Consider the following 22,068-nt stretch of genomic DNA (forward strand, 5'->3'; position numbering starts at 1 on the left):
TTGACAAAAATCAATTCCGTGACTGCGGCTTTTCGGTGATAATTTCGTATAATTCACAAGCTGTGAATATGCTGCTACTCTTCCACTCTTCTACAAAGAAAAATAAAAGTTTAGTGTAAATTTTATGGATACAGTATATTAAAAGTTTTTCTCTTTCGAAACATCTCGGACTTGATGAAAGCAAGGTGTATGAATTCTTCTTATTAGCACGAACCGGCGATTTTCATTCTTCAATAAAAACGTGGCTAAAACCGAGGAGTAATTTAAATTTGCAATAAAATGCGAAAGTAAGACGAATTAACGCGCAAATTTATTACGGGGGGAGCCGAAAGATACGCTTCTATTAAATGGGATCTTTTTTCATGATGATACGTTTAAGAAAAATGAAGGAAGAATATTCCCATTAAATAAATGCTTATTGCTGTGGTCTGCAACATTTTTGCAGACAAATGATTCCTAAGCAAAACCGCGTCCCAAGTCTAGGACATGACTTCGTAACGAATGCAGGCATCGCCCTTGCTTCTCTTGCAGAGTCGCTGTCAACGCTGTCAGTCTCCTCAGCAAACCCACAGGCTTCGGTGTGGCATTCACACAAGCTCTTATTGTGCTTTACACTGGCAAGGAGATAATGTGTCATACCTCGTTGAGTGCAGGCGGTGAGATGGACTCAACCCTTGCCGTGTCACATGTCCTTTCGATGTCCTTTCCCAAATGTATGTCACCAAGAGGAGCACAAAGGCACGTTGAACCGGGGTCAGAAAATGGGAAAGTGATACAACGCAACAGAGAACTTGTGATAAACGTTTCGGGGGTTTGACGGTTGAGCTTATGAATGAGTACATGACATTTTGTGACGCCTTCCGCAATTTCGGGAAATGGAACCAAACAAAAAAATTGAATTTTGTGCGAAATTAACGGGAAAATTAAAGGCTGCTACGCGACGGAGGGAGCGATGTTTCATTTTCCGCACGACATCGGCAACGGCGGAGGAGTGCTCACGTCACCCGTTTACTTGTCACGTCCATTATGATAAAGATGCAAGACTGTATTTAGGACTCATTACATTAGCGTTACAAAACTCGACTCTTCTTACCGGCAGCTCTTCCTTTCATTCCACCTGCTTGACTTCCTAAGTGAGCTGCCACATTAACGCACAATTGAGAAGCTTTATGGCTTATTTGCCCTCACATGGAAATTACTGCAACCAAATAAGCCTGATATATATGCATTCTGTGAAGTAAATGTTTTAAAATCTGGCAAATTCAATATCAGATGCGTTAAGCTGTACCTGAGGATTTATGGCGGGCCTTAATTTCCCAACCTCGCGGACTTTATGAGATTAATTAAATCAGCGCGGCACCTAAGTGCGGACAGCTTTGCGGCAGCCAGCAGTAATGGTGCTAAGTGCGAGCTTATTTTCAGCACAGGCGCTGAGAAGTCAAACATGTTTTTGGGTCCCATCTCTTGCGATAAAAACCCGCCATAAACTTTGCTCGTAAAAGTATTAGAACATTACCGTTAAAACTGAAGGTCGTCAATCAGAACACCCGTTTACAGCCTTTGTAATTGTTATAAATCAATGACTCGTATAAATAGATGTGTTCCTCACACCTTGCTTGCTTAGCACCGGACATTAAAAGTATTTATACAGTTTCGATAACTGCCTTTTATGGAGCGTACGGTTAAGAGCGGCATTTTATGGACACTCAATGTCACAGCAACCGGCACGAAGGGGAGAATAACATGTTTCTTATGATATCTCTTATAATAAATTTTTTTTTTTTTTGAAGAGTCAACTGTTTAAGACACAATATTTGCTGGGCAAAGTCAGCCGTGGCTTTTCGGGGTGGTATTTCAGAATCGTATCTTTGCGGAACTTTCCGGAATGGTATCCGTGCGCTTCGGCCGGACAGTTTGAATACAAAGCCTAATTAGAGCACGTCTCTTAGACAGTTGAAAGGGTCTCAACTGCCGCTTAGACTCGAACTTCTGGCTTCATTTTTAAGCGATTCCGCAAGCTGCCATCCAGAGATGGACGGTCAGCCCGATGAGGCGGACGGGAAGATCGATAGATTTACCATAATTGAATGAATGATGCTGTGGTGGGAGCGGTTGCTCATTTCATACGTTGTCACTCTTCATACCCAAGTTATGCTTCGTTTTCCCACATGGGCTTTTTTTCACACAAAATTTGAATCTGAAACTCTGGGTTCCCGTTGCCCATTTCATAAGCAGTCGGACTTTGCCATCTGTCTTGGCATGCGGAGTTCCAGAGTCTACTCACAGGTGGGTCTGAACTGCGGGCCGTAAAGCGCGCTGGCCGATAGCCACGTTTCGTCTCTGGGGAACTTTTCCACGGAAGAAACCGGGCCCTGAAAGCTCCGCGTCCTCGCAGAGGGGCCGAACGGTCCTCTGGCACCGGCCTCCTCTCTTTCTTGGCGCCGTGCGAAGCGGCGACGGTGGAAGTGACATCCACACCTGCTTCAGATCACACTACCCACGCCTGCGGCTGTACCACCGCGGTACACGCTGTAAAAGCACGGTTTTTCCACGCGCCCCCAAAGGCTGACCCGTGCGCGGCTCCAATCGTCCGCTTCGTTCTGGAAAGCGATACCCTTGTGTATTTCACACCGCCAGTACTTATGAGAAAAAGAGGTCCCTGCGCAACGAGAGCTCAAATATAAATTTCGCTTGGCACCAGTAGTGTTATTTTCTGTGTCCACTTAACAAGAGCTGTCTGCTTTGACACAAAGTGAGCCTGCTGGTGGTTTCCACATTACTGAAATTGACCTTTGAGCCTAGCCTTAATATTCTTCCCTTGTTTCTGTCTCAACCTTTAATTTTGGCCTCCGTAGTGCCTTTGTTCAATGATTCATACTGCCCCCAAGGCAAAAATGTCCAGTAATTGGGTTTGAACTTTTCTAGAATGCCAAAGATAGAAATGAAATTCTCGGAACCGCACCGCTAAATCGTGATGAGCTTTGATAATGACATCTGTTGAAGGTGGATGCATTTATATTGGGATAAGGCAAGACCCGGCAACGCGGCAACGCACGCGCGTGCGCCGCATCGCCACGAGAGCCGAGGCTGACCGGGCCTTACATCATTCCGATCGATTCTTTGTGCGTTACAACTCTTGGCGCGGTGGTTTAGTTTTGCTTTGCATCATAAGTAAGAGTTTGGATGCAGCTCTGCAGCCATGAATAAAACATTTGTTACTTAAAGCCAGCCTATGAGCCTGGACCGTTCCACGTACTCTATACGGTCACGAAATTGTACATTTTAATGCAAAAATCAGCTCAAGAAGTAAATCGATAAACAGCCTTTCGAATATGCTAATATCTACACATTGGAAGAGTAGTAAGATATGTATACAGTATATATACACACACACACACACACACACACAGACTGTACTATCATCTGTCACATTATGTATATACTGTGTCTGCTATTATGTGTACACATATATACACTTTCCATGCATATCCACAAGAGTACTGTGTGTGAGGAGTATGACGGTATCACGGAAACAACTGTTCTTTAATAGTCGTGCGTTTATTTTCTTAAATTCTTCATTTGATGTTTTATAGCCTTCTGTAAACTTCCTGATGTTCACCCTTCGCGGGGAGGGCGAAAAGATCTCTCAAAAGCATACATGCAAAAAACGAACAAAACGACCCAGCTGTGTAAAAAAAAAAAGCATAACCAACGTATTTGAAATAGACAGCGAAGTTGAAGATATTATTTTCACAGAGTGAATACGAGGAAGAGGGAAGTGCATCGCGGCGTCTACAGAAGGATGGTGTGGAACAAAAGGTTCGAATGGCGTTTGTGTGATACAAGGCAGACATTTGTGTCGTGTGCTTGGTGTCTGCATTTCAGCTTCTTCATGTAAGTCCAGGGAGTAATTAACCAACTGTTTTTCATCATGTGTTTTTCAAAGGCAGTTAAAAATTTCAAATGACAGCTCCAGTTTCGCTCCCTTTGCATAAATTAGTGAACAGGGAAAAAAAAAAAAAAAAAATCTTTGTACAGCATTTGGAACACATAAGTGACTTTTCTTGCCACGGCAGTAAAACCATCCAGAAGTAAAAGAAACTAAAATAAAATCCTTTCAATGAAATAAAAAGCGGAAACAGAACAAATATTTCAATCCCTTTAGATGAGATGAGAAGTGTCCCAGTAAAGGCAGCTTTGCTCATCATTTGTCTAAATCTATACTGCATCAGACACAGAGTCAATGGTGGCATTAAGGGTCTCTGATTTCACTGCCATTGTCATTAAGAAGGGAAAAAAATGCTATTCATGTTATATCCTTCTACATCTTCTTGTTCGGTTGACAGCAACCCCCAATATACCTACTATGATATGTCTTATTGGTTTATTTTACCAATTAAAAAAGCTGAATCAGATCCCTTTAACCTTCTGTTTGCTGCAACCAAAACACTGTATTTTAACCAGAATTCTAGGTCTCCTTGATCTCCAATATAATTCAGAGGCCAGAACTAGAAATAGTACTTGAGATGAAGTCTAATTAAAGCACAATTTAATATTAATATTATTGATGACAGGTGCCACAGTGGCACACTGAGCAGTGCTCCTGGGCTGTGTTGTGGAGCATGGGTTTGATGCCCATCCGGTCTGCGAGCGGTTTGCACGTTCTGCCCATCCTCCACAGGAGGCTCTGGTTTCCTTCCTCGGTCCAAAGACGTGCTTCAGGTGGACTGGAGACTCTAAAAATATTTGTCTGGCTACCCTGGGATACGCAGGCATCCAGTCCAGGTTGTACCCTGCTTTCAACCCTGTGCTGCTGTGGTAACATCCTGACCACCAGGACCCAGTTTTGGACAAGTGCTTACGGGTATTCAACGAGACCGATGAAATACCGACAGGTTATTTCTATAATGCACCACTCTGCATGTATTTAAGCTTCTTTTCTCAGCTTGCTGCTTCTTTTCTGCTGCTCTCACTGTTGCTGCATTTGTGTCTCCTGCCCTGTCACTGATACACACCATAAAATAGTCTTTTATTCCTAATACAAAGAAATGTTACTGCTGTTGAATTTCCTCTTCCTGTCAGGCCACATCTATATTCAATTTGAGCCCCTCCAAATTGTTTTATTGTCTGCCACACTGTTTCCATCTCCCTTGAGCTTTGTATGGTCAGCAAATATAATGTCTTTCTTACAGACCTTTTCGTCCTTGTCATTTATATTGATGTATAAGAGAAGCTGGTATCGAAAGGACACTTTTCAAGAGTGATTTCTAATGTACTGTAGTCTAAACTTTATTATTATTACTAATTGAGTTTGGAAATAATGATGGTGTGCGTTGATGTGCGAGTTGATTTTTACAGCAACTTGGACAAATTCTGGCAAAGCCTTGATTGTATAAAGAAGGGATGGACAGGTCTAGTCTTCTGGTGGCTTTCAAAACCTGTAGCCATCCTTTGGACTTAAGATCTTTGGCTCTTAGCTATGAAACCAAATGTTAATTCGAAAGCTGATATTTTACTTGGATTTACCTGATACTTTTCTCCAAAGCAACTTACAATGTTAAAGTACTAACATTTTTTAAGCTCTTTATACAGGTGGGTAATATCACTGGAGTAATTTAGGGTACCTTGCTCAAGGATGCTACAGCTGGATATGGGATTTGAACCTGTCCAATTTGGGTCCAAAGGTAGTTGCTGTAAGCACTACACTACCAGCTGTCCCCAGATGTGTGTGTATTTTATTTTTATGAATATCATAAGAAAAATATTTTTATTTCTGTGTGCATGCACAGAAAAAGCAGGGGCTCTTTCTAGGTAGTCAACAAGGAATGTCTTACTTCTAACTCTCAAAACTGATCACAGAGCATAGTACAAAAATAAACTAAACCTGATGAACTGATTGCTTAAAAATTGCTTAATAATCAAGGAAGCTCAGAGTCCGCAGTTCTTGAAATCTGACAAATCTGTGGTGTCACTGTATTTGACTTTCAACATGTGTTCCTCCTAAAGACAACAAAGGTTGTAAGTGTTCTGGTCCCTTCAAAGATTTAGAATTTAAAATTTTTGCACAATTTCAACTTGAAAATGTAATTTATTGAGCTGATGCTTTTCTCAAGCAACTTACAACATTAAGAAACACAGTCATTTACACAGCTGGGTAATTTTAGGGGTTTTTTAGCACTGTAACTTACTCAAGGGCACTGCAGCAGTAGGTGGGATTTAAACCAACAATCATCAGATCCAAATGCAACAGTCCTAACCACTAGGCTATGAGCCGTCATTCACCCCAAAATTCAAAGTTATTCCAAGTTCTTGAAGCAAATCGCTTTTTTTGTACATGACAATGGAGAAAAGTGTTTATAAATGTAAATGTAATATTCTCTAGGCCGTATTTCCATTTCCTTTGGAAACACAGGAAATTTTCCTTCATCACTTATCAATGCATAGTGAAAAAAAAAGAGTTTCATGCTTGGATAACCACATTTTTAAAGTTACTAAGGAGTTACACAGAGTACATTGAAGGAATACAATTTTTTATTTTTAGACCTGAATTTTAAGAGGTTTATTCTTTTCTCAGAAGAAAAGAAGTCTAATTCACTGGGACACTGACAAGAAGGGAGATTAAGGAAAGTAATGTTATTCATACACAATCCTTATGCATTGGCTCACATTTGGAGGTATGGTTTGGTTGGAAAGGTAGAGGAATGGCTTTGAAGAGCACTGAGTTAAACGGTCCGGGTTAGAAAACACGGAGGTGCCATTAAATGAGGTCACTTTATTTTGTGCTCCTAATACAATAGCCATAGCTTATCCAATCTAAAAATGACAAAATGCTGTCATGTAACTACTTTGAGGTTAGCAGTAGGTCCCACCCCTCCAGGTCTGACTGACAGCTGCTATTAACTGGCTATTAAAGATGTGTCAGGCATATAATAGGCAGAAACTTGTTGCATACATATATTCCCTAACCCTTCTGCAATTCTTGCAACTGGACACTGATTCGAGCTATAAAATGGAGAGCAATGTGAATATGAACTTTATCAGTTATTTCAGCAAGAATTAACACGCGGTTCTCTTTTTTTATATACACGAAAATAGAAATATCGGAAAATCGTATCTTAACTCAAAATCATTTTCATCTGTTTTCAAACCCGTGCTTGTTGCTTGTTAGTGCAACATAGAGAAAGGCTAGATCTTTAACTTAACAGAGCTGTAGTTTTCAAATGAGAATTTCAAATTAAAGACAACAAAAGTGTCCCTGTTATCACAGATTAAAGGAAATTTAATGGGGAATTAAGTATTTATCCTCTCTGATGAGAATTTCATGAATTAGAAAAGTACTGGCATACTGACATTTTGGTTGGATTATCTAAATTTACAGCGCAGCCACATTCATATTTACAAAAAAAAAAAAAAAAAAAAACAAGTTTCAGTTTCAAAAGGAAAACCTAATGCAACTGATCCTATAAACAATTTCATAAACGATAGTGGAGATCCACCATAACACTCTCTTCCCGTCTTCACTGAAAAAGACTAAAAACTGGGAGAACACACAGAATATTCTTTTGGACAAGACACATGATGCAGACAAAACCAGAAATAAATAAGCTACAGCTGGGCATATGGCTCTTCTTAACACCCCTGCTGAGAATGAAAAGTCCAGTAAAATTTCCAGCAGAGTGCGCTCCTTTTTTGTGTGTGAGATGAAGACAAACTCACAATTGTTGCCCAGTGAAACACAATGAAAATGCTTTATAGTATCTCTTGATATATTTTGTTTGGTAATTAACTATTATACCTAGATGTGGCATCTTGAAAGTTTACCGAAATGTTCAAAACAACATTACACTGATTTGAGTTTAGAATTCTTCTCGGCTAGCGTTATTTGGTCACATAAAGTGGTGAGATCAAATTAGAGGGCAAACGGTTATTAGTATATGGTCAATGTCAATTATATGTCTGTCATGATGAACAGAGGACACGGAAGAGGCTGGACCCAAGTGCAGGATCATTTATTCAGAACCAAAGGACTAGGCTTGTTTTCGTGCTCAGGAACGGGCGAATGGTTGGTCGATCGATCGGCGAACTGGACAGAGGCGCGGATCTGATGTTGCGGTCGAGGGACAAGGCGAGCGGTCATAACCAAGGAGACGTGGAGCAGGACTAGGAGACGATGAGGAACAGAACATAGGATAAGCAAAGAATGGTAGGGTTTGAGAGTGCAGAGGGGACGGTTGTCTCAAGCGAGATTCTGCAACTGGGAAGTAGTAGAGTGGTGCTTTTTACAGCCAGGTGCTCAAATTAGAGCCAGGCGCTTCTGGTTGAGGTGCAGACATGGTCGTGACAATGTCTTATAACACCGTCAGAAATCTCAGATCAGAAATTTGTCACAACAATGAATTCGGTTTGCTGTCATCTTTGCTTTGGCAAGGAAGTTAATTTTTATTTTTCTGTTTCGTGTTCAGATAATAAAACATGATGCATAATAAATATGATTGCCATTGCCTTTTGGAAACCCCCTTTTTTCACAACACTTTGAATAGTGTTGTGCTCCATTGTGTCACTCAATGGACTTTGCCCAAGGACTGAATCTGTGTTTTTGTTAATACTTAAATTTTCTAATTATCTATTTTCTGAGTATTTATTGTTATGCTTGATATTGTCAGATGTTTTGTTTTGATGTCTTTGATCTAACTTTAGCACCGCACTTGATGTAAGATTGCTACCTGAATGCCGAAAAGCACTGATGCATACTAACAGTCCTGACATTGTAAGTTGCCTTTGAACAAAGACACCGGCAAAAACAAACAACAATAAAAGACTAAATCATGCCTCTGTGCACCTATTCCCTTCCGCCGAGAAACCATAACTGGAGTAAAACCTGTATCGGGAACTTTTTTCCCCAAACTGATGACAAGTTTGGCTTTCTTCCCCCTAAGCACAGCACTGTCGCTGTCCTTGGTTCTGACTTCCAAGCAGGAAGTATTTAACATACAGTACAACGTCATCAGAAAGTCCCAGCCGTAGCAAATGCGATCACTAATTCGTATTACCCGTACAGCACAATACATGGTCAGTTCATATAACTGATGCTGAAGTTTCGAAGGAATAAGTCCCTGAGGACTGAACCAATTTGGGAAAAGAAAAGCTGTCCTGGGGGGCGTGGCAGCACAGCGGGTTTGGCGTGTGCCTGATGGGTGGTGGGTTTGGGATTCGAGCCCTGCTTGGGGTGCTTTGGGGCGGACTGGTGTCCCATCCAGGGTGTGTCCCCCCCTCCGCCCTTCAGCCTTGCACCCTGTGTTGCCAGGTAGGCTCCGGCTTGCCGTGACCCTGCTCGGGACAAGCGGTTGTAGATGTTGCAAAAAAAAAAAAAAAAAATCCATCTCATGTACAGGAAATGCTTCTAGCTTATTATGGGGAGTCCAGTAACAAATTATAACAAGTGGCATTTTCTCAAATGGATATGGAATAGATATAAACAACTGAGAAAATGAGCATGAGGTCATGATACATTGTTTTTACAGGTCGAGATTGTGTTTTTGTCCGTGACCTTCGCAGCTCCCATAGACTGGAGCTTAGTGAGAACGCTCAACTTCTTTAAATGATGACCAAGACAGATTGCGTTCCCATTTTGAATAAAGATATAAATAAACTAGAACATCCCGCCCAAGGTCGGGTTGATCTGAACCGAATGTACCGTACAACAAGAAAGGTAGAAAAACAGGTTATTTAGCATCTGATCAATCAAGAGAGTTTGCGCATAATATACATAGAGATAAGTGGCTGAGAGTCGAGGACACCGCTGGAGCAGCATAATATTGAATTACCCTTTAATATGGAAACTCTATCTTGGGTTATAAGATCAAATTTCTCTTTATTGTTCATTCTGGATCTAATTACTGTTTGCTTACAATACAGGATTAGTTTTTGCATTGTGACATTATATTTCTGTAATTTTGCATTTTCACATCATGATTGTTCTTCATTCTTCTCATCACAGGTCAAACTTTCAAAGTGATCATACGAAATCTGTCCTCCGCCAATTTTCTATCTGCTATGAATCATCTAAATTGACCACAAATCATAGTTTCCCTGCAGCCAGGGGGAAAAAATTGGCAGGCAAAGTGAGTGATTTCAACTGTTTCCAGGAGCTCATCTCACACTGCACTGAAATGTGCAATTGCACAGCTTTGGAGAAGCAGAATAAATTGTTCTTTAAAAAAAAAAAAAAAAATTGTTTAAATTTTTGCAGTATTAAAGCATTCAAATAGGTGCCAAGTGCACTATAATTCCAAATTATTTTACAAAACTCTCCACCTTTAGTAACAGGAAGCTCATGTCTTTACCTTTCACCTTCGTCTATAATGATTTCCATTAATGCATATACTGTATACTTTTGTGTTTTTATGAATAATGATATACAAAGATCCACATACATGCTTTTTTAGAAGAAAACCAAAGCTGACAAAAAAGATAAATACATTTTAGAATAGAAAAGCATTTAAAGCAGACAATGTCTAAATGCTAAAAGCCATTTACCCGGCAAGCAGTTTGCACTACAGTCTTATAATGGAAGACTTGCTTGTTTTGTACAATTAAACGAAATGTCCTTTTGCTCTAATTCTTACCTGTTTCCCATTTTATCTTGAATGTCATTTATTTACCAAGGGATGACAGATTGTCAAGGTTCTGACCTACAGTGTGGCTGTGACTACGGCTGATGGTTGAGCTTAATGACGACTATTGTCCGATGACTTTGAGAGAATATGATCCTTGTTGCTTTCCGACCCTTTCTTGTTCCCACTGGGCCACAGAAGGGCCCAAAGAAATCAGCAGATTGTGGATAATTTTTTTTTGTAGGACCACAGTCTGCCTCTGACATCTGGCAAATGGATGATTGTAACAATGTTTAATGGAGGGACTCTGGACAGGTGCACTTGCATCCAACCACCTTGTACATTTGCGGAAAGTTTGAGAACATTTTGCAAAACAAATTTTTTACATCCCCTGATTTAGCACTAACAATTTCTAAAGCATTGCCAGTTGTGTTACTTGCTAATATTTTTTGCTGAAAGCTCTTCATCTTGAGCACTGTGTTAACTTTGCTATTATTTCAAGCAGATGGGATTTATGTTGTAGATGCAGACTATAAATATGGGGCCATAAAATGAAATGAAGCTTCACAATAATTGGATTAAATTTCTTCTCCTCGTAGGCTTTACTTTATTAAAGCAGTCACTTGCTACCTTTGACACGGCTGTCGGGAGAAATAGCCGAACATCAATTAGTGCCGAACATGTTGCTGGGTGCAGGTTCATTTTCACCAAAGGATTTAGCTGAGTCAGGGTTACAGGTTGCCTTTACGCACGTAAGTCATTTGACCGCGGTGAAAAATATGGCTCCCTGTTGGGTAAGAGCCATTAATTAACCGTGCTTAACGAGTCCTGAATCATTAACCAGTTTTCACTTTCCTTTCTCCCCCCCAGCTTTTCTACTACGTACGAGGCACTTCGGCCAACTTGATCAGAATGGAACTTACATTCATTCTGTGGATGAGAAACGATCTCATTCACGACAGTCATTACACAGTGCGCTGTGAAAATCATCTCCTTAACTCGTATAATTGCAGGTCAGATGGAGGCACTGTTAATTACTACGATTTTAATTGCTCATGGCTTTGTTAGTACTTGTACTTCTTTCATACGCTGCATGATTTGTATTTTGAAGCAGGACCAACAGATGTTGAACCAAGCATGAAATAATTTCCCTTTGACACCGGCCCAGAAGACCCAGGAGACGCCGCAGTTCATTAAGTGACTATCACATGTAATTGTATGCAAAACTTTTGAGCGCGATCGCGTCAGGAGCCGATGGTCAGTGTCAGCAATCCCTCACGTGGGCTGTGACCCATGAAGCGGGAGGTGCACCTAGTGAATAAACAAGTGCCCTGCAGCAATCCAGAACCTGTGGTGTGTTGGGGGTGGTGATGGTGGTGGGGGGGTGTAGGGAAAATAGTCCGGATAAACATGTTAAAGGCTAAAACCACATGCGATAACGAAGGGAAAAAATCCCACCCCAGACCCACAGGCACTGAAGCTCAAAATATCCTACTGTCTGTAATTCATCTGCAGGTGATAAGAACTTGTAAAATTTACATTAATTTCAGTGCAGGAAGAAAGTTTACATTATGTTTCATTAAACCACGCAAAAAGCTTCAGTGTGGCTCCTCGTTGAAGGATATACCGCGCTATTTTTCACATCTGAGAGTAACAATTATTATTGCTGCCGTTTAGCTTCACATTACTGAAAGTAGCTATTAAGCGAACACAATTATGGCTCATCGGAAAAGATCTGTAAATACATTTCACTGTATGTCTCCTGACTGCAGTACAAGAGGATAGTCGAGTTAACAAAAAAGAAAATGCAATACTGTATGTATGGGAGCTGAACGGCGAACACCTGAGCTGCAGAGGTATGTGCCTCATTAAATTCTACCTCATCTGATAGAAGTTACTGCAATCCATACTGTGCTCAGAATGATGAACTTGATGAGGCCATTGGATATAATGACGTCCCCTGATTAGGACACAGTGGAACAATGGAGTGTGAAGTTGCACACTAGAGTGTGACATCAATGGCAGTAGCAAGTTGGCAGTGGGAACTGGAGCCAACAATCCCTGCAACTCACTGCTAAAGAATGAAAGGGGGGTGCAACAACTGCACCTATTAAAGGAGCTCAAATATCTTGGGGTCTTGTTTACAAGGGATGGTTGATGGATGGACTGGTACAGTGTCTAGTCTGTGGTGATGAAGTAGGAGCCAGCTCTTTGGATAAACCTATTCAATCTGCATTCCCTTCCTCACCTATGGTCATGAACTTTGGGTAATGATTGAAAGAAAGAGACCATGGAGGCAGGCATACCAAATGAGGTTTCTCTGCAGGATCACTGGGCTCACTCTCCATGACAGGGTGAGGAGTTTGGCGATCTGGGAGTTGAGTTACTGCTCCTCCGCATCAAGAGAAGTCAGTTAATAAAGTGAAACTGACATATCATAAAAATGCCCCCTTGTCGACTCCTCTGGATCTATACTGGATACATTCCCCTGGGAAAAGGCTCTGGGGCAAACCCAGGATATGGCAGAGGAATTATATTGCTTGGAAGGTCCCCAAGAGGAAGTGGAAACTCTTGCTACAAAGGAAGGTTTGGGCCCACCTGCTCAACCTGCTACCACTGTGATCCTCACCAGGAAATGCAGAAGGAAACTGACTTTCTAATTATCTCATTTTAATGTGTAAAACAAACATTTCGGGTAGGGTGCTGGTGGGTTGCCATTGGCAACAACAAGCTTGCATATATGACCCATTCATGAACTTTACATAAATACCTAAGTTTGTAATAAAATAGTTTACACTGCAGTATAAACTTGTACTAATATTTACTATTTCAGCCGGTTGAGTTACCGAGAAAGCGATGTTTTACTGAAAGAGTTGATTACCTTAGTTACATTCTTATTTTTCGTTCTTTATTTAGGTAGTTTCTCTGACCCTGACCAGGACAAGCAGTTAATGAAAATGGATGGATTAATGGATGGATGGATTGGATATTTTGGCAGTGCCATTATCGAGGGTGATTTAAGGGTCAGGTTAGCTGGTACTGTGGTATATACAGTGTCCTCAATTCTTCCCAGAAAGGATGGGAACGTGGAGAAATCTAGAAGAAGCCACTAATATAGATCTTCTTTGAAGACTGAAGAACAGGATCAGCTGTGTCAAGAATATTTAAGAAGCTCCCTACAGGGACAATTTACCTTACAGCTGAAGGCACTTCTATCAGCTCCTGTAAGTAAAGATATGCGGAGACATTAATATGCATGAAAATAGATGGTGCAATATTTCTGTATAAATCCACCCATCCATATTCCAAACTGCTTATTCAGGTGAGGGTAGCTGGTGATATATTATCATGAAAACTGACAAAAAATATTTACATTGCACATCTTTATCAAAAATATTTGGAGCTATTCCTTAAATGTCCAGCATGAACAAAATTCATATAGTACTTAAACTACTTGGTACAATGCATGAGTGAGAAAATTCCTGTATCTCAGACATCAGGTGCATGATGTCAAACAACGTATTTTATGCATACATTTATGATATTAATAACTTGCTAAAGAAAGCCTAAGGCTGATGCAGAGAGTAAAAGTAAGTGTGTATTTATAGATTCTTTGAAAACCAAAGAACCAAATCAGTTCTCAAAAATAATGAAAAACAGCAGTGATGGAACAATTCATCTCATGTTAAACAGTTATTCACTATAAAGCCATCTAATACGAAGGAATGATTCACTTTAAAGGCATCTTGGCGAGTCCATCTCTCTCTTAACTGACGTTATTAATATTTTTTCAGCTGACACTGAAACAAAGCAGAGCATCAAAGCAACACAAAGTTCTGCTTTTTTCTCCCACACCTTGAAGATAATTTGGGACACGGGGCTGAATTGATAAACAATATTTCTTGCTTTCGTGGTGACTGATGAACGTTATCTGTTACAATAAATCTTTGGTAACGCACATGCTCACCTTAGTATAGAGAAAAAGGCGGAAAGAGCGAATTCCAGGCAATTATGCTGAGTGTGTGGTGCAAAATGAGTCGATCCATCCGATGTCACCGAGAAAAAAGTTCTCTGAGGTGTTTGGTGTTAGAGGACGAATGTGACGTGGAAGACTGAAGGGATTCGGACAGCCGTAATTTAAGCCCCCCCACCCACCTGCCGTTTTCAGGCCAGAAGAGTCTCAACAGAACGACACTAGGAGAGAAATGAGAGCAAGGGGATGAATACAAGTTCTGAGCAACACAAGAAAAACCGCGTTTCACCAACTCTAGGCCACGTTCACTTGTGAACACAGGTCCAACAGCATGTTCGATGTCTTTGTACATTGCAGGAATTTTGTTTAAAAATTTTCAACATGCTTTGAATCTTATAGCACTTACTACTGCAGCTGGTTGCGGGAATACTGTGTGCAGTGTTTCAGGTGTAGCCCTTACTTACACGCTTAATAGCACATCACGAGTTTTCCACGCAATGACTATTTTTAAAATAAACATATGTCATCAGCAGATGCAAACTGTCATGAATTTAATAGTGGGGTGTACCATTTATTGTGGCGGAGCAGCTGGACAAAATCTGCTGTCAGTAATAGTTTTCGAATGGTTGAAGTAGAACAGTTATAACATCCTTTGGTTTAAAATGTCTTTTTGCCTTTTGTTTTCATTACCGCGGCCCCCCGCGCCAAGTAGTTTACTTCTCGGTAAAAATCTTTCATAAAAGTTAAAGAAAAATTCAAGGAATTTGATCAATACTGACCAGTCATGCTTGTGCTTTTCCTTTTTTTTTTTTCTTTTTTTTTTTTAAAAAAAAGTTTTGGTTCTGGAGCAAATACTTCCATTTTGTACATTACCAATTTGTGGAAAAAAAGCCCCTATTGAATTGTGCTCAAAAATATATTTATTGTAAGTGCAGTCAAGCGGGGAAAAAAAAATAAAACTGGGACATGGTATTTAGGCTTTAGGAGTGAAAACGGACAATACAGATAACAGCTGCTGTTGATATTACCCCTCCTGCACGTAGAGTGTCTCTTGCCTATTATCAAAGCTCCTTTGGCCTCGGTATAAATGAATGAAATGACCTTTTCCAGATGAAAAGCTTTGGATTTTTGTTTCAGCATCCCTCTTCATCTTTGGATCCTAGGATGTGGAATCAGAAGACTGTCCTTCAACCAGGAGACTTTCAGAAGTATGAGAACTGTGACGGATCCAGATATTTGGTATCTTTTGCAGACATCTGGTGTCTAATGTCATGGTGATTATTTTCTCCTGGAAAACCTGGTCTAATAAGTCTAATTGCTGGTTAGGTTCTTTCAAAGCTACAGTTAATTAAAAAAATACTCAAAGAAGAAAAATATTACTCTGACATCTTTCAACTATAAAATTTAAACAATTTTAAAATTTGTGAAAATAAAAATTTTATTTTGTCTTCACAAACTCCAATTTCACTCCGTAACTGATTCATCCCATAAAAATGAGCAATGTTCATGATATTCTTCCCCCTTTTGACTTTAATCTCCACATTGGTTTGCTAAAAACTTTAATTTTGCAAAGTAGATATTTGAGTAAAACGGGAAGAAAATTGAAAAAAGTCCATCTATGAAATTGGGAGTCAATACGTGCACCAGGCTGAAAATACGTAAGCTACAAAATAAATTATATTTAGGGAAAACTAAAAGTTGAACAAACAAAGACAAAACCTATGACCACCGAGCGTCAAGGAGTGCTTGCTAACTACTGTAATGTAATAGATGACAAAAAAAAATGTTGAATCCCAGATTGCTAAATCCTACAAGTTACAGCAAACAGACCACAACACATTACACAGACTTATTATAATTTTATTAAGAGAAAATGATTTCTAATGATCACAATTTACGCAAGAAAGAAAAAGTAGACATGATATAGAGAATCGAATTTCACCCTCAATGGATAAATAAAAATAAATTCTTTTTAAAGGCAAAAATTTCTACGTCTCTCAAGACGTAACTTTTACTGGCATTTACTGTGTTGAAGCTAAGGGATGGAACAGTCAATTTTCTGACCTCAAGATGAATAATGACCTTTTGGATAATTTAAGTGTCAGGAAGAACAGACACTCAAACTTAACAACAGAGAAGAAATTGATTTTTTTGTTTCATCGACAGGGCTTGATTCAGTGTTAGAAGTGATTTTGGAAAACTAGGTAGGGGGAGGGCAGAGCAAAAGACATATCAAAACGGTCGTTTTAATTCTCCGCATTAGCTAAATCTATTTTAAAAGAGCAGTGAATCTGTTTATACTCCATTAGTTTTTTATGGAAAAAGCTTTAGCAAAGTAGCACATGCTTTCACTCGCATCAGGAAGGGACCAGTAAGAGACCAGAGAAAGAGCCCCACCACTATGCTGTGAAGTGTGTGACTGTTACATTGAAAATGCATGTTGACTAAACTGAGTCATTGCACTTACAGTGCTGTAGTTAGTGTACAGTACGCAGCTATATCAAACTGGCCACAAGCAAGGTAACACCATCAAAATTCCACAACTCTCAGTTCTAATTGTAATTTGTGATTACAAATTACAATTGTAATTACAATTACAAATATCATGGTATAGTAAGTGCATTGTCTTGGTACCTAGTAATACTAGAGTATAATAGTATTATTCCAAGCAAATCTCACACCCATACTGTCTGAAACCGCTTGTCCCAAGGGGGCGTGTCAAACTGGAGGGGGAGGGGCACACCCAGGATGGAACAGCAGTCTATCGCAAGGCACCCCAGGTGGGACGAGAACCTCACACCTACCAGATGGAAAGACCCGGCCAAACCTGCTGTGCCACCGCACCCCCCCGAGCAAATCTCAGCTGTGGCAAAAGTGAAAGCAATAATACACGCGCGCACACACACACACACACACGCGCACACGCACACACACATTTTCTGAACCGCTTGTCCCATACGGGGTCGCGGGGAACCAGAGCCAACCCGGTAACACAGGGCATAAGGCCGGAGGGGGGAGTGGACACACCCAGGACGGGACGCCAGTCCGTCGCAAGGCACCCCAAGCGGGACTCAAACTCCAGACCCACTGGAGAGCAGGACCCGGTCCAACCCACTGCGCCACTGCGCTCCCTGAAAGCAATAATAATATAATAATCATCATTGTCATTGTTGTCATAAAAGGAAGGGAGGAGTCACTGCACAACCATTTTAATATTAAGGATTTTATTAATCAGGCAAGCTGATAAATTAATTTACTATTCATATCCAAGACTGAATAAAAATTAAACACTAATTTTGAAAATTGAGGGGATTTGAGGTAACAATTGGGGTTAATGTTTTCCAAAACAATATTTGAGACATAGCACCAGAATGGGTTACATCATGTTGGTCAGTTCTTTGCAAGTGTTTTTGTTAAATAATTGATTGGAATATGCAGCAACATTACAAGAGGACTTTTTTTCTGCATTCACTGATTCAATCCACAATATACAAATCTGATAATCCACAATTATCAGTTTGGTAATGAACGCCGTTTGAAGAACTTTCCGGTGTACAGACAGAAGCCCAGCTTCTCCTATCAATGAGAACTATACTAACCCAATTCTGTATATTAGGGTTTTTATTTCTTACGCTTTCTTTTCGTAGATTATTTGCTTTTCTTCAGCAAAGGTAAATAAGTAATAATAATAATAAAAAAATCATTTAAGAAAGAAGGGCTGACTAACACTTGAGCCTGATGTCAAGCGTTAAGTGACAGTAGATTTCAATTGTTTCATTAGCAGGCAAATGTGCCTCACTTGTCAGTACCACGGTTATTAACCTGACTGCATGGGAGCAGCACATTCTGACAACCCCTTTACCAGCGAGACGCCTTGTCCACCCGCTCAGGCTGAAAGCACCAGCCTTAATGCATGAAAGAGCATTAGAGCAAGGCTATCATCTGAAAATAAAAAGTCAAAACCGAAACCTCAACTGGACTGATGGGAAAATGCACTCCATCGCATTCATATTTACATTTTACTTTCAAACTGAAAAAAAGAAGAATAATAGCGGGTGAAGGATGCCAAACCCCTAAATTGTCCTTCTCTGTCCTTGTGTGAATACAGCGGACAGTGTGTCTTCTGCTGCAAAGCTTTCACTCTTCATAATGCCATCAATGCCACTGTGACTCATTACCACGGTCGATTATGGCTCCTCAGATATTAAATACATTTTCTGATAATTACTAGCAACTGCGTGATAAGGATAAAATCCAAACAAAGCAGTCCATTATCATTAAGAATTACAGAAACTCAGCTATGAATATTAAACTGCCGTTACTTTGTTAAGTTAATCTATGCACTTTATAAAGTGACATTAATAGCTTCGCATTTCTGCTCTATCTGTGAGACGGACCTCTGCGCACATTGGCACAGTTTGGATAAACAATGGATATTATATTCACATAGTCTTTCTTTCCACATTATATCTGCCAAAACACGTATTTTTAAATTACATTTACCTGAATGTTCATAAGGCATGCCATAAAATGCAATAGTGGTGTGGGTACAGGTCCTAGAAGAGTTGTGTGCAGAAATGTTATAATAGTTACTGGACAGAACATACTTTCCAGATCATACAGCGCTGCCCGCAAATATGTGAACCCCTTGTGTCCCTTAGTTTTACCACAAAATGGTCATTTAATGAGAATCAGTGTTTCTCATCTGACGTAATAGGTGTGTAACGACCAATTCTTGCTGCAGAGTAAATCATGTGTATAGTAAAAACAAGGAAGTAGTGCAGGTGCAAAAATCAGTGAACCCCAAGTTGCACTGGCTTAACCAAGTAGGTAAGTAGAACCAGGGGTGTAAATTATAACCACTTATTCATTTTAGAAGTTTATTTTAATATTTTACGCAAGAATAGTGACCATTCCTATAGGGTTCACATACTTTCAAGCAGCGCTGTAGGCCTCATGACCTCCAGAACACACTCGGCTTGGACAAAAGCAATTATTTCAGTCACCGTGTAATAAAACTGACACCTAATTTCGAATAATCACAGTTAAAGCGCATGGGTTTTCATAGCTGCCGTACGCAGTCGATGAATTCCTGATTAACCCGAAAAATTCGCATTTCTGTAGGTTCTGAGTGTTACGAGACTGAACTCCAAAACGAGAAGAAAGACTCTTTGAAAAGTTTCAGCTTGTTAAGGTAAGCTTTTGATCAAAGGTCGCTTTATCCCAGAGACTTTTTTGGGTTCATGATGCAATTAAAGTTGGAATCCCTGGATTCAGCGAGGAATATACCACTGGGTGTTCTAAGCTTTATTTACCGTATGTTTTCATTACTCCTTTAGTTCCGCCCCCCTTATACCTCCAAAAAGGAAGATGAAACAGCTGGTGCTAATGGTGACAACACAAAAATCCCAGCACAAGTACAATCGTTACCTTTACACACCCTGCCAGTGACACTGAACCCCCCCCCATGCAGTCATCGTGATGATAAAACCTGGGTGGGAATGACAGCACGTTGAAATGCTTTCCGCTAATGAAAAGCTGTTTCCATTCTTGCCCAAGTGGATTTGTCACAAGGAATTTAAATTGCAGTGGGGGGAAGAGCTCAGGACCCCTGTCTGCCTTTATTTGTAATGCAGTGATTGGACATGCATTTCTCTACAACAAATTCTCCTGTGAAATTCACTCACTTAAATGTCCCAGGTGTCTCGAGACTTCTGATGCAATACTTATTAGCGTTGTCATTTGTGTGTATCTCTTGTTTACCTGTATTTACTCAGCTTGTTCACTCAGCCATTCAGTTTATCTTAAACACTGAAAGTGAACTTTGTATCAGACATCTGTTTCCGGCACATCTTTCGTGCACCAGGGCTTTCCCGCCAGCTGTCAGTGTGGCTCTGTCATTGTGAAGCCTCAGCATAGTAACATTGCGACAGAGCAGGTCTGTCCCAGTTAGGGGTCAGCAGGAAAATCTGTTTATTCCACAGTTGAGTTAAATTAGCGGGTGCACACACTGAATTGACTATATTTTCATATCATGCACCCAACCATTTTTACTACTGAGGAGTTCACTTCCCCCATTACATTATTTGCTTCAGTGAAAATGTTATTTACACAACAGCATTGTCTGTTTGTAGGCCTAGCAAAAGAGCCCAGTCAGCTTTAGGTGGCCTTAAATATGGCCTGTTTAGTGGTGCACATGCTCAGTTGGCTGTAAAGGGGAAAACTCATTGCTGGGGAAGCTTGCAGTGGACTGGGTTTGATTAATGACTGCACTTTCTGAAAAGGGTGAATGGTAAGAAAAGGGCAAAATGATATTTATATACAAATCGATGTGAAGGTCTTGTGTACTTCAACACATGTAGTTCAATGTTTTACTGTGTTTACGTTTGAATTACTGATACCCCTTTTAGTGTAAATGGTTCAGTCCTTCCTACAAATGAAGGGAGGCTATATAAAGAGTTCATTTGCTGCCTTTCAGAAGGGTGGTGTTACTATAGACTATGTGTAGTGGAGTTTTGTAAGTGGCAAATATAATTCCATTTTCTCATTTACTTGGACACTTTAATAAGCACCTTTAGCACTAAAAAAAGGTTCATGTGAAAAAGAAAGGAAAAACCCAGAAGAAGCACGTGTCCCACACCAAAATGCGAGGTATGACAAATACCAGTGCTTCTATTGGAAGGATTTTGGTTTTAACAAACATACAATTGAATCCTCCCCAAAGGAATGAGTAGAGGGAAGGATATACCATGTTGATTCCTTAGCCTACGTGTCAGTCTTGTGCACTTTAAACCAAACCAGATGACAAAACTGTTCTGATTAACAAGAATCTTTAGCTTTTTGGCTCATGGTGGTGGCATCCATGATTACTGAGCAAAAAAGATTCCTAACATCATTTTAGGCTTTTAAATGTTTTTTAAAATGACTAATTTCATTTTAACTTCTGGAAGATTTTCCAGTGGGTCCTGTTGCAGTAATAAGAAACCATGGTGCTGCCAGGGTTATAGGAAAAAACAATGATGTCTTTAATGTATAAAAAACAAAATCTCATCCTGTCTTCATTTTTAATCTCAATTTCTTATTGAGGCATCATGAAAGAATCAAACTTCACACAAACCTTTTGTGGAACTGTAATGAGCACAAACAAAACAGTACTGACTGGCAGTGTCTACACACCTTAATTTTACTTAACTTTATTTTCTCTAGTGGGTTGAGATTTTTAACAGTATTTTTCCATTATTTCACAAAATTGTAATTTGTGTTTCTGTAAAAAAATCTTAAAAAAACTCTAGAGAGAACTGAAACCCAAATTGCATCAATTCTTTCAAAATACAGTTGAAAACTGGTTGCTTATTTAAGGCTCATTGAAATTACAAAGTTGGGGGTGCGGTGGCGCAGTGGGTTGGACCACAGTCCTGCTGTCCGGTGGGTCTGGGGTTCGAGTCCCGCTTGGGGTGCCTTGCGATGGACTGGCGTCCCGTC

This window comes from Scleropages formosus, chromosome 20 (genome assembly GCF_900964775.1).
Source record: "Scleropages formosus chromosome 20, fSclFor1.1, whole genome shotgun sequence".
NCBI lineage: Eukaryota > Metazoa > Chordata > Actinopteri > Osteoglossiformes > Osteoglossidae > Scleropages > Scleropages formosus.